The sequence below is a fragment of the Protopterus annectens genome, chromosome 17.part0, assembly GCF_019279795.1.
Source record: "Protopterus annectens isolate FY-2018-M chromosome 17.part0, PAN1.0, whole genome shotgun sequence".
NCBI classification, from domain to species: Eukaryota; Metazoa; Chordata; order Ceratodontiformes; family Protopteridae; genus Protopterus; species Protopterus annectens.
Window position 1 is genome coordinate 604,996,428 of NC_056751.1, and position 12,640 is coordinate 605,009,067.

General features: G+C 41.5%; 1 protein-coding gene across 1 annotated transcript in view; it reads right to left on the reverse strand.

Annotated features, from left to right (window-relative positions):
- Window positions 1–12,640, reverse strand: part of KMT5C (lysine methyltransferase 5C) — a 955,038-nt gene that overhangs the window by 311,272 nt on the left and 631,126 nt on the right. The window lies entirely within an intron of this gene.

A 12,640-nucleotide genomic window follows, 5' to 3' on the forward strand; every position in this document is an offset into this window, starting at 1 on the left:
GAGAACTGGCAAAAACACCACAGAATCAATACCTTTTATACTTACCACTATGGAAAGCCATCAATATCAAGAAATAATATGCAAGTGTTCACCAAACATAGAAACATTCTTCAGTAATGAGTTGATCAGTGAGGGGATCTGTTTTGGTGGGTCTTGGTTTCAGTCAATACTCTCCTCCATACTCCAATCTGGCATTTTTATTTCCTAAAAGGAACGCACTCCCTACACCGGCACATAGCATGACATCAAAAGTTGCTCAATAAAATTACTCCTACGCAACAGCATAAATGGCCTTTGAGCCTGCAGTTTACCTCAACCAAGTATTTGAAAAAAACATCTGTACTGGTAACAAATAACCATTTCTATATTTACCAAACTCACATGGAACATTAGCAGCATCTATTGGATACAGGGGAAATTCAAGCATGGGATGATACAGGAAAGATATCTTGACAAAAGAGTACATACCTGCAGATCAACTGATAAAGTAAGAATGCATCTATTATTCCTAACACTGGTGACTTGACATTAAACTCAAAAATCAAGCAGAATCCAGAGGCTTCCAAGATGGCTGCACACTGAATAATAGCTTAATTTCAGCTCTCCCAGTATGATAGGAGAAACTGAGAACTAACAGATAGCGAACTTGTCATTCTGGATAAAATTCACACTGCTTGCAAGCCAGCAAAGAAAAAAATTAAAAAGCAGAAAATCAACTAAAAAAGGTGAAAAGAAAACACTGGCTGTGAAGAATACTGTAGCTGTTCAGCAAAAAGCAGTTAAACCTTCAGGTTGGTAGAAGAGAGAGCTTCCAGTAATTTAGAAGAAAAAAATAAATCAAATTTACTCAGAGGTGATTAAAACAAATGAAGCATTGAAAGAATATATCAACTTAAATACCACAAGGCTGGAAAAAATAGAAGAAACGTTAAGTAAATATTCAGATAAACTGATAATACTGCAAAAATCAGAAGCTGAAATGAAAAAAACGATGGCTATGTATGAGGTTTCTCCTTCTAAAAAGTACAGTTCTGTACACTTAGATGTTCAAGTGTATTCACTGTTGCAGTCATTACATTTGGGTAGTCTGCTGGCAGGTTGCCGTCAGTCGGCCTGAATTCCAAAGTCTTGGGTCCTGCGTCGGTTGCTGTCTCCTCTTCCATGACGTCAGGTCGTCAGGGGTATAAAACATGCAGCCAACGCCATTTTCTTTAGTTTTTCTTGCCTCAGATGTCAGGTGCCCCCAAAAAGGTAGCAAAAAAAAAAAAAAAAAAATATATATCTATATCTATATCTATATATATATATATATATATATCTATATATCTATATCTATATATATATATATATATATATATATATATATATATATATATATATAAACTTTACCTTCATCTACAAGCAAATACACCACATAGGTTGTAGAAGATAGAGAAGAAAAGATAAACTCCAGAATGAAAGGGGGATGGTGGGAGGGTAACCTGGACTGCAACAGTGAATACACTCGAACATCCACATTTATGGTAAGTGTACACAACTGTACTATGTTCTTCATGTTTCACTGTTGCAGTCATTACATTTGGGTAGAATCACAAAGCTATGGTTGGGAGGCTGGAGCTAAACAGCATTAGGTGCGGCTATAAGGCCATGCAGAACTGCAGTGGCAAAGCCTGCCCTGGACTTAGAGTAGAGAGGCAAATGATAATGCTTTGTAAAGGTGTGAACAGAACTCCAAGTAGCAACCTCTAGAATGTCTTTGGTTGGTACTCTGAGAAGGGCTGCTGAAGTAGCTGCAGCTCTGGTGGAATGAGACCTAATGCCCTTGGGCACAGGTTTACCATGGTATAAGTAGCAGAAACGGATGCAGTGGCTTATCCACTTTGAAATTGTCTGCTTTGAAATAGCCTTGCCTTTTGATCCTGCAGCATATGCCACTAGTAATTGCTCAGTTTTTCTTAGAGCTTTAGTCCTGCTCAAGTAGAATCTTAGCTGTCTGTGTACATCCAAGGAATGCAGAATTCTCTCCCCTTTGTTCTGCGGATTTGGCTAAATGGTTGGCAGATGAATTGTTTGGTTAAGAGCCACACTGGAAACCACCTTAGGCATAAATGTAGGATTTGTCCTCAGAGACACCCTGTCTGGGTAAAATATGATAAAAGGCTCTACAGCCATGAGGGCCTGTAGCTCTGAAACTCTTCTTGCTGAAGTAATTGCTAGTAGCAAAGCTGTTTTCCATGATAAGAACTTTACATCAGCGGTAGCAGCTGGTTCAAATGGAGGCAGGGTGAGCTTTTCCAATACATAACTGAGGTCCCATGCATGTAATGGTGATCTTCTAGGAGGCCTTAAATATTTGGCTCCTCTAAGATACTGCTTTAGTAAAGGATGAGAAAAGATTGGTGGCTCTGTATTGTAATGAGCCGAAATGGCAGAGGCATGGATTTTAATTGATGAGAAAGATAGGCCTTTGTCAAGCATCTCAGTTAAGTAATGTAAAAGCTGAGGAATATTTGGTTCTGCTGTATCAGTTCCTTGTGCTTGATTTCAAGCACAGAATCTCTTTCATTTATCAGCATAAGATTTTCTAGTACTAGGCCTTCTGGCTTCCAAAATGACATCCATCACAGCTTTACCGAGAGGAGTTGTTTGTATGCCTACATGATCAGCCATGCCGCCAGGTTCAGTGCCTGAGTTGATTGTGCAGGATCTGATTGCTTTGCTGGTACAGTAGTTGAGGTCTTTGAGGTAAGGTCCATGCTGGGTATTGAGACAAGTTCCTTAGGATTGGGTACCAGTATTGGTGGGGCCAGTCCGGGGCAATTAGTATCATCTTTGGTTTCTCTTGTCTGACTTTTAGTAGGACCTTGGGAAGAAGAGGCAGAGGAGGAAAGGCAAAAACTGAAGGATAGGGTGTCCACTTTCCATGCTTGTCTGTGATAAGTCCTTGTGCAGAATCTTTTCAATTGATAATTTTAAGGAGAGGCAAATAGATCTATGTCCGGGCTCCCCCATTTCTTTGTTATCGTGCTGAAGACTTGTAGATCTAGTTTCCATGTGTGAGGGTCCATAAGGTTTCTGCTTAAATCGTCTGCCACAGTATTTTGTTTTCCTGGCAGGAATTGAGCTTGAAGATATATTTGGTAAGTCAAAGCTGTGTCCCACAGTGCCATGGCTAATCTGCAAAGGGGGTATGAGTGTGTGCCCCCTGCTTGTTTATATACCACATAACTGTGGTGTTTTCCGTCTTTATTAGTAGTTGTCCTGGATGAAGTAAGTCCTTGAAGTCTGTCAGGGCATTTTGAACAGCTAGCATCTCTTTTTGGTTGATATGCAGATCCACTTGTTTTGGGGTCCATATGCCCTGAATGCATCTTTCCGCCATGTGGGCCCCCCATTCATAATCTGATGCATCTGTTGTTAAGGTTTGGCTGGCAGGGGGTAGAGTGAAGGCCCGTCCCATGTTTTGGTGACATGCCTTTGCCCACCATAGAAACTCCTGTTGTAGGCAGGAAATGACAGGAATCATTGTTTCCAGACTGTGACAATAATGACTCCATAAACTTTTTAGGTACCACTGACGTTTCCACATATGCAGTCTTGCATATGGAATCAGTAGGATGCAGGATGCCATGAAGCCCAAAGCCTGCAGCGTTTGTCTTGCAGATAACTGGGTTTTTGTTGCCATCAGTTTGAAGTAAGTAGTCAGTTGCCTTTGTTTGTCTGGCGTGAGTTAAGCCATCTGGGCAGTTGTATTCAAGCTTGCACCCAGGAATGTTTATCATTTGAGAGGGTACCAGTTGTGATTTCTTTTCATTTATTGTGTACCCTAGGCATGTTAGAAGCCTTTTCACAAACGCCAGGTGTTGAAGAAAAATGTCCTTGTTCTCTGCTTGAATGAGACAGTCGTCCAAGTAAGGATATATTTGGAAACTTCTTTGTCTGCAATATGCAATTACTGGTGCCAGGCATTTTGTAAAGACCATGGGCGCAGTAGATAAGCCAAAGGGCAGTGCAGAGAATTGGTAATGCATTAAGCCAGCCTTGAATCTGAGGTATCTTCTGCATGATTGTCTTATTGGGACATGCAGATATGCCTCTTTTAGGTCTAATATCACCAGCCAAGCATTCTTGCCCAGCATGGGCAGAAGCTGCTGCAAAGTCAACATTTTGAACTTTGGAATGTCCATGTGTTCAAAATTGATAAATCCAGTATTGGCTGCCAGGTCTTGTCCTTTCTGGGCACCAAGAACAGTCCTGAGTAAAAACCTTGTCCATTTTCCTGTTCTGGTACTGGCTGAATCGCCCCCATATCCATGAGGGACGTAACCTGTTTCTGTGCCTCTGCCCATTGATTTTTTGGCAGATCCGGCCAACCATTTTCCATTGGCAGAGTATGGAAGTGGAATCTGTATCCCTGTGATACTATGTTTAGCACCCACTTGTCCTGGGTTATTAACTGCCAATGTCGAGCAAAAAGTGCCAATTTTCCCCCTAAGGGTGCTGCCAAAAGGTAAGTGCTTGGTGAAGGCAGAGGGAAGTCATTGGGACTGTTTTCTGTAGGTTTGCGCTTTATCTCCTCCAGATTTGGAGGTAGAAGCGCCCCATTGCTTTGACCTGTAAGAATCTTGTGCCTGGTATCTGGAACCCTTAGGGCGTTCTGGATTTGCCCCTTTGAACTCTGTCTGACACAGGAAAGGACCAATTTTTTGTAGGCCAGTGTCTACCGAATCTTGGTGGCTGCACTTGTAAGAAGTCTTTAACACTTTGTATAGACTTAGCTTTATCTTCCATCTTTTTTAGAACTTCTTCAGCCGTACTGCCAAACAGGCGGTCCTAATTTCGCTTTAACATGATCAGGCAGAGATTGCTCCTTAAGCCAAGCATGCCTTCTAAGCACAGACCCAGTAACAGCAGCCCTGCAGGAGGCCTCTAAACAATCAAAACCACATTGCAAAGTAAGTTTTTCAACTTGTTCAGCAGAATGCAATAAATCCTGTAAATCTTTACTTTCCACACAGTCAGAATTCAACATCATTTTCTCTTTAAGCAGCCCAATAATATGCTGTTGATATTTTAACATATGGAATTGGCAGTTTAAAGCCCTGATTGCCAAGGTTGCAGAAGTATAAACCTTTTTACCCCATCTATCCAGTGCCCTGGAGTCTCTATCAGAGGGGGTAGGATTTTTGGCTGTTGAGGCCTTAATGCCATTGGGCCCCTAAGAAATGATTTCTGGATCTGCAACAGGATTTTTGAAAAGGAACTTGTGGGACTCGGGGAACCCTGTAGTATCTATCAGGTTTATTAGGAGCCGGAGGCAGGGAATCAGGGGCCATACTGGATTCCGAAAACACATCATCAACAATGTCTAGTACAGGAGGAATAGCCAAAGGCCTATACTAAGGTAGAAGGAGGAAATCCCTAAGCTTCTTCTTTGAATCAGAAAATTCATGACTTTCCCAGTGGAAATGCTCCCTTAAGGTATGTAAAGTTTCCCCAAAAGAAAATTCTTCAGGAGGGGAAGCAGAGGGAATGGAATCCTCTGCATCAGAATCCTCATAGATAGGTATGGACAAATCCAGGTCATTAGAAGAGTCAGAACAAATAGAATCCTGATCAGAAGATTCATAATCAAGCTCAGGCAGGGGGGGGGGGGGTGACTACCCCTGATTAGAATAATTAGATCTTCAGCCATTTTGATCATTTGTTTTTTTAGGCATAGGGGCCTGAACATGTGGCCTGGGCGTCAGTTTTTTAGACACAGATTGAGATTTAGGCCTTAGTAATGAAGGTGGAGTTGATTTAATATGCAAGTCTGTAGGCCTAAATACACCCTCAGAAGCCAGTGCCTGCACAGCGGCTCCGGACCTATCCAAGGTAGAGACATCCGCAGGTTCCATAGATGAAGCATCTCGCGGCATACCGGACTCCGAATGGGTCTAAGTAGAGGCCTGCAAATCAGAAGTAGCGGGTAACAGGGGCTGCGAAAGCTTCACTGAGTACCGGCGAACTGACGACTGGCTTAGAAGTGTCGTCGTCAGTTTTCGACCTCGGCGGCCTGTCTCTGTCTTTATCTTTGCATTTTTTCAGAATCTCGGTAGTTGGATGGCTAACCAACGACATTTCTGGATAATTAAACCGAGAACCGAAATATTTAGAGGCAAAAATGTACCGAAGATGGATAGTGCGCTGATTAAATAAAGCACAAAACCGAAAGCAAGGTACGTTGTGGGCAGGGCCTAGGCAAGGAATACAGTACGAATGAAAATCTTTATGAGGTATTTGCTTTCCACAAGTAATGCGATTATTAACTTTTACTGACGTCGGTAAGGAGCAAGAAAAAGTTTCCCCAACAGGATACTTAGCTTTAAGTTGAAGACTTCTGTTCCGAAACTCGAAAACGAAAATTTCAGGAGTCGGCCGACCGGCACTTGCGAACTGCTTCTGTTTCGGGCACCGCATGGCAAGAAAGACTGATGTAATGGCGTCGGCTGCATGTTTTATACCCCTGATGACCTGACGTCATGGAAGAAGGGACAGAAACCGACGCAGGACCCAAGACGTTGTTAACCAGGCCGACTGGGTGCAACCTGCAAGCAGATTACCCAAATGTAATGACTGCAACAGTGAAACACGAAGAACATCCCTGGAGCGACTGACTCTTGTTCCATACGATTTGCAGACGTGCAGCATTTTCATTAGGCCAGAGTCAGAGACTGCTCTGTAGGCCAGGCACAGGTTGTCTTTCAGCAGCCTGTATGATACAAAGCACAGTTAGAGGACTTTCAGTCTTTTCATGCAAGTTATGTTCTGGAGGCCCTGGATTCTCTTGGTTAGAACCTCTGTGATCTCTCCAGTTGCTGCAGGTGTCTGGTGAGATACATACAGTAGGGAGCATTGTACTCAATTTGTGGTATGATAAGGTCCGATACCCTTATTGAGATGCTCAAAGTAAAAGGGCTTCCTTGCCACTATGGACACATGGTGATCACAGTTTAGATTGCTATCAACCTGTGTTTCCAAGTCTTGCACCAGTGAGTTTGAGCTTAGGGGGTACTATTTATATCATAAATAGCAGGGGCTACTACTTTGCCAAAGGGCATAATGAGGTGCTTTTTTGTATTTAGTTTTAGTCCGTGACTTTGGCACCAACTATTTGTCTGAGTCAGCCCCTTCTGTAATATGTCTACATCTTTGGGGACTTAATAATTGCACCCAGTTTGCAGTCATCTACAAAGTTGGTAAGCCACAAGCCATTTACTTTCATCTGGACTTCAGAGAAATAGATTCCAAACAGCAGAGAGCCGAGCACAGATCCTTGTGGTACCCTACTGGTAACTGGTCTACTGGTGGAGGTGGACTACCTAACTTTGACAGTCTACATTCTGTCGGTGAGTCAGATGGCTATCCATAGACAGACTTATGAGTTAATCCCCAGCTGGAAGACTTTTTCAATGATCCCTGAGTGGGGGATTGTGTCAAAAGCCTTGGCTAAATCAAGATAGGCTGTAAATACTGCTCTGCTATCATCCAGCACTTTATGACATTCTAAAAGACATCCACCAGGTTTAAAAAGCAAGATCTAGCCTTGATGAAACCAAACTGAGCCAGGTCAAGAGTATGAAAGTCACCTGTGTCCTTGTTAACGGCCTTGGAGTTAAGGTTCATTAGACTTATGGGTCAATAGTTTCCTCTGTCGGTTGATGGACCCCCTTTGTGCAAGGGGAGTATTGTTGCTGTTCTCCACTCTGCGGGAACAAAGCCAGTGCTCAGGCTATGGTTAAACAGAGTGCCAAGTGGTTCCACTAGATCTTGCTTTAGATTGTTTAGTAAGCAATCTGGGATGTTATCTGGCCCCATACGGGCCGTGGTTTTGGCCTAGGAGACTGCTTGCATGAGCTGTTCTCTGGGGAAACTCAGTAGAGGACTGATGTCAGGAATGCTTTGGGGTATGCCTGGTGGGGATATGGGGGGGGGGGGTGAAGTTATTGCCAAATCTGTCGGCTAGCAAGTTGGCAATTTCCTCAGGTTTAATCCCTTTTTAATTTCTCCTATTCTTTTAAGTTTCTAATACCATGATGGAAATTGGCCCCATTCCTAAGTCAAAGTATGATTAAAGTTCATGAAATTAGTATTGTTTCAATCTTTTATGTTAGCCAGAAGTGCTCTTCGCAGAAACCGAAATGTAAACAGTAATGAATCCTCCTGCAATTCATACGGAGGTACATGTTTAGGTAAAATATCTACGTAAGGCTGTAAATTCCTTTTTATAAGACCCATTGATCCTACTGCTATACTTGAACTGCCTAGGTATTTTTCTTACAAATCGCCCTTGTTTCTGCCTGCAAGCCCTGGTATTTTATGACTTTGTGTCTCCCTGTATGTAAAACACTGTCATCACTGGGTGCAGCAATTTCAATGATCTCCAATGATGATTTCAATGATACTTTTGTCTTCTTTTCATGGACTTCTACATCTGCTTTTCTTGCATCTATTTTTTGAACTGTTGGTAATGGATGATCCCATGTGAAATAAACTTCATAATTTTCTAGAATGCTTTGTGGCTCATATTTCCATTGTTTTTTCAGCTACTTCAATACCATAATGTTTGCACAATCCCCAATGCAGCAGTGCTACTACATTATTATGTCTTTCAGCATACAGTTCTTCTGCCATTAGTGTATCAAAACCAGTAACAAGATGTGCGATTGTTTCCAATTCTGTTTTACAAAACCTATATTTGTCTGGTTTACTAAGTCCATTGAACATGTTGGGAAACCAATGTGTGTGTAGTCCACTATCTTGGGCTGCCAATATTAACCTTTCATCTTTTGGATTAAATTGACCTCTCCTTAACCATTCCTGCATTTGATGCTGATCGACTTGAGATTTTTCCAATAATTTTCTATATTTGCAACTATATTTATGCATTTTCCACATTTCTTGCCTTCTCATCTGATCCTTCACCTTACATTCTTTCTTTTGTTTTTTGTTATTTCTGTTTGACATCCATTCCCACTTGACACTGATATGCATCTGCTAAACTAAGTAGGAAAGTCATCTTAGACTTATTCTCCTCATGTTTCAAAACTTTTACTATGTTTAGGTCTTGTGAGGTTGGCAAGATATGTATGCAGTCACACAACTGCAGAGCTAAACATGTAAACAATTTCGAGGAGGCCCATACCTCCTTCAGAACTGGGAATATATAATCTTGGTATGCACAGATTTTTATAAATCATATGATGACCATGAACCATCTTTCTTGCTTTCCTGTCCAACTTATCCAACACCTTTTGGGGCCAGTCAATCACTCCATAACTGTAATTTAGGACAGGAACAGTAAATTGGTTTATAGCTTGAACTTTGTTCCTACATGTCAATGATGTTTTCAGTATTAATTAAAATCTTCTAAAATATCCCTGAATTTTATTTTCAATTGTTCGTGTTTTATTGTTGATCCTTCATCACTTCCCAAATATTTACACACTCCCTCTTGCTCAAGTCCTTTCATATCACATTCTTGCTCCAAACTGATGTTTTCTTAGTGCTGCAGCTTTCCTGCTTTAAAGGTTGCTTTTGCATATTTATCAAGACTGAATGACATTCCTTTATCATCTGAAAAAGTTTTGACCATTTGCAGTTGTGCTTTCAGTTCCTTACCTGATGAACTATATAGTTTTAAATCATCTACAAAAAGAAAGTGAGACGTCTTTACACTTTGCTGTTTTCTGGAAGCCAAACTGTAGCCATGACCAGTAGACAGCTTAATGGGTTACAGGCAAGACAAAAGAGTAACGGTGACAGAGAATCACCCCAGAATATCCCTCTTGAATTTTTATCCCTGGAATTAGAATTTGTCCTTTATCATGACTTAACTGCGGAGTGGTTTGCCACTGTTTCATGGTCTCTGTAATGTCATCGATCAGTGTAGGGTGTATCTTGCACATTTTTAAGCACTCTTTTATTCATGAATGTGGGATACTGTCAAATGCTTTTTTATAGTCTGTCCATGCCATAATTAGTTTCTTCCCCTTTTTACAGTTCTTCATTATGACTTTAACAAATGATCATTTAGTCCATATTACTTTATTGCCCTTTTGCTCTATTACCATAATTGAGTTTTCATCTAAATGACTATAAACTCTGTTGGCATAAATTCCAGTGTATAGTTTATACGTCATTGGAAGGCAGGTTAATGGTCTACAGTTTTTAGGATAACTTGCAGGTTCGCTCTTATGTAGGAGCACTGTTTTTTCTTTTTTTAACCAGGCTGGTGTTTATTCGGGGTGCGCATATAAATAGTTCTTACTCATGGCTAAATCTTAATGCAAAGATGTTGCTACTTTTAGCCAGAAGTTAAATACTGCATCTGGGCCTGGGATTTTCCAACTAGGAGCTTTTCTGAACTTTGTTTCAATCTCTCTGGCCATTACTTCATCCCATTTCATACCCTGTACATTTAAACATCTTACTTTTTCTTTGTTGTATTCCACAGAATCTTCATAGACATTTCTCCAAAATGTACCTATTTCTTCCTTTTTTGGTGGTGTTTCAATTACTTTTGCCTTGTTTCCCAATTCTATTTAAAAAAGTTTTTGGGTCATAATAAATTGCTTCTTTTATACTTTTCCTTTATATCTATCTACATATCTTCTAAGTTTTTCTGCCTGTGTTGATATTTTTAGTTTATTTGCGATAGTGCACGACAGATCCTGTTCTGTTACAATACTGCGTGTTGCTTTTATCATGTCAATCTTTCTGAGTATCTTTGTTGCTCTGTTTCCGATTCTATATTCTAACAGTGGCATTTCTTGTTTTAACTGCTTTATAGTTTTCTCTATTCGATACTTCCGTGATGGCATTCAATTTCTCCCCTTACTACCATGTGTTCTTGTGGTTAATTTAGCTGCACAGTAATATATCCTATTTACTTCTGTTATATCGCATGAATCTCTGTGGACAGTTGTAATTACTGTGTTCGTTTTATCAAACTTCTAACTTTTTGGGTCTTATTCACCTTCTGCAGTCTACCTTTTTATTGATCTTGATATGTCTGTCCATCTCTAATAAATCAAGCAACTCTTCAATTAGATCATTTTCTTCTAAAACTGAGGGCACATTCTTTGTTCTCCTTTTCCTGAGGGAATTATATAGAAAGTACAGTTGTGTACACTTACCATAAATGTAGGTGTTTGAGTGTATTCACTGTTGTAGTCATCACACTTGGGTTATCTCCCTGCAGGTAGCCCTCAGTCGGCCCGAATACCAGAGACTTAGTATTTCTGCGTCAGTTGCTGTCACTTCAGGACTGACGTCAGGGGTATAAAAACAGGTAGACAACGCCATTACATCAGTTTTTCTTGCTCCAAATGTCAGGAGCCCCCCAAATAGAGAGCTAAGTTATGGTGGAAAAAACACCACCAGTAAAAAGTAAATACCAACAGCCCTGTAAGGGGGGTGAGTAATAGAGACAGAGGGGGGGGGGGAGACAAGGGGGCTGGAAGGTGGGAAAAAAGGACTGCAACAGTGAATACACTCGAATATCTACATTTATGGTAAGTGTACACAACTGTACTATGTTCTTCGTGTTTCACTGTTGCAGTCATCACACTTGGGTTGATTCCCAAAGCTGAAGAATGGGTGGAGGCAGTCAAGAAGAGTTGGGGCTGGCTAGTATGCCCTGCAGGACTGCTGTTGCAAAACCCGCCCTGGATTTGGAAAAGACAGACAGGTGGTAATGCTTGGTGAAGGTGTGAACAGAACTCCAGGTAGCAGCCTCCAGAATGTCGCTGGTAGGGACTACCCTGAGGAATGCTGTAGAGGTTGAAATTGCCCTAGTGGAACGCATTCTGGTTTGTAACAGAAATGGATACAGTGTGCGATCCATTTAGAGATTTTTTTTTATATGGCCTTGCCCTCTGCCCCTGGTGCAAAGCTGACTGGTAAATGGTCAGATTTCCTGAAGGGCGGCTTAGTCCTATCAAGGTAGAATCTGAGCTGTCTGTGCATGTCTAAAAAGTGCAGGATCCTTTCCCCTTTATTTTGAGGATTAGGGAAAAAGGTTGTCAAATGGATAGATTGGTTGAGAGCCACACTGGACACCACTTTAGGCATAAAAGTAGGGTTAGTCCTGAGGGAGACCCTGTCAGCATGAAAAATAATGAAGGGTTCCACAGCCTTGTTCCAGTGCTTGTAGCTCAGACACTCTTCTAGCCGAAGTGATGGCCAGAAACAAGGCTGTTTTCCAAGAGAGAAATTTTAACTCTGCTGACGCTGCAGGCTCAAAGGGGGGGGGGGTAGCATGAGCTTTTCCAGTGCAAAGTTAAGGTCCCAAGCAGGGTTGGGGGTTCTCCTTGGCGGCCTTAAGTTGTTAGCCCCTTCTCAGGAACTGTTTGATGAGAGGGTGAGAGAAGAGATGTGGCTCAGTGCTGTAATGAGCAGAGATGGCAGAGGCATGGATCTTAATGGAAGAGAAAGACAGGCCTATGTGGAGTAGATCTGCTAGGTAATCCAGGTAAGGAGGGCAGTGCTGCATCCGCTCCTTTAGAGTGAATCCAGGAACAATACCTTTTCCACTTATCAGCATAAAAATTCCTTGTGCTGGGTCTTCTGGCTTCAAGAATGATGTCCAGCACCT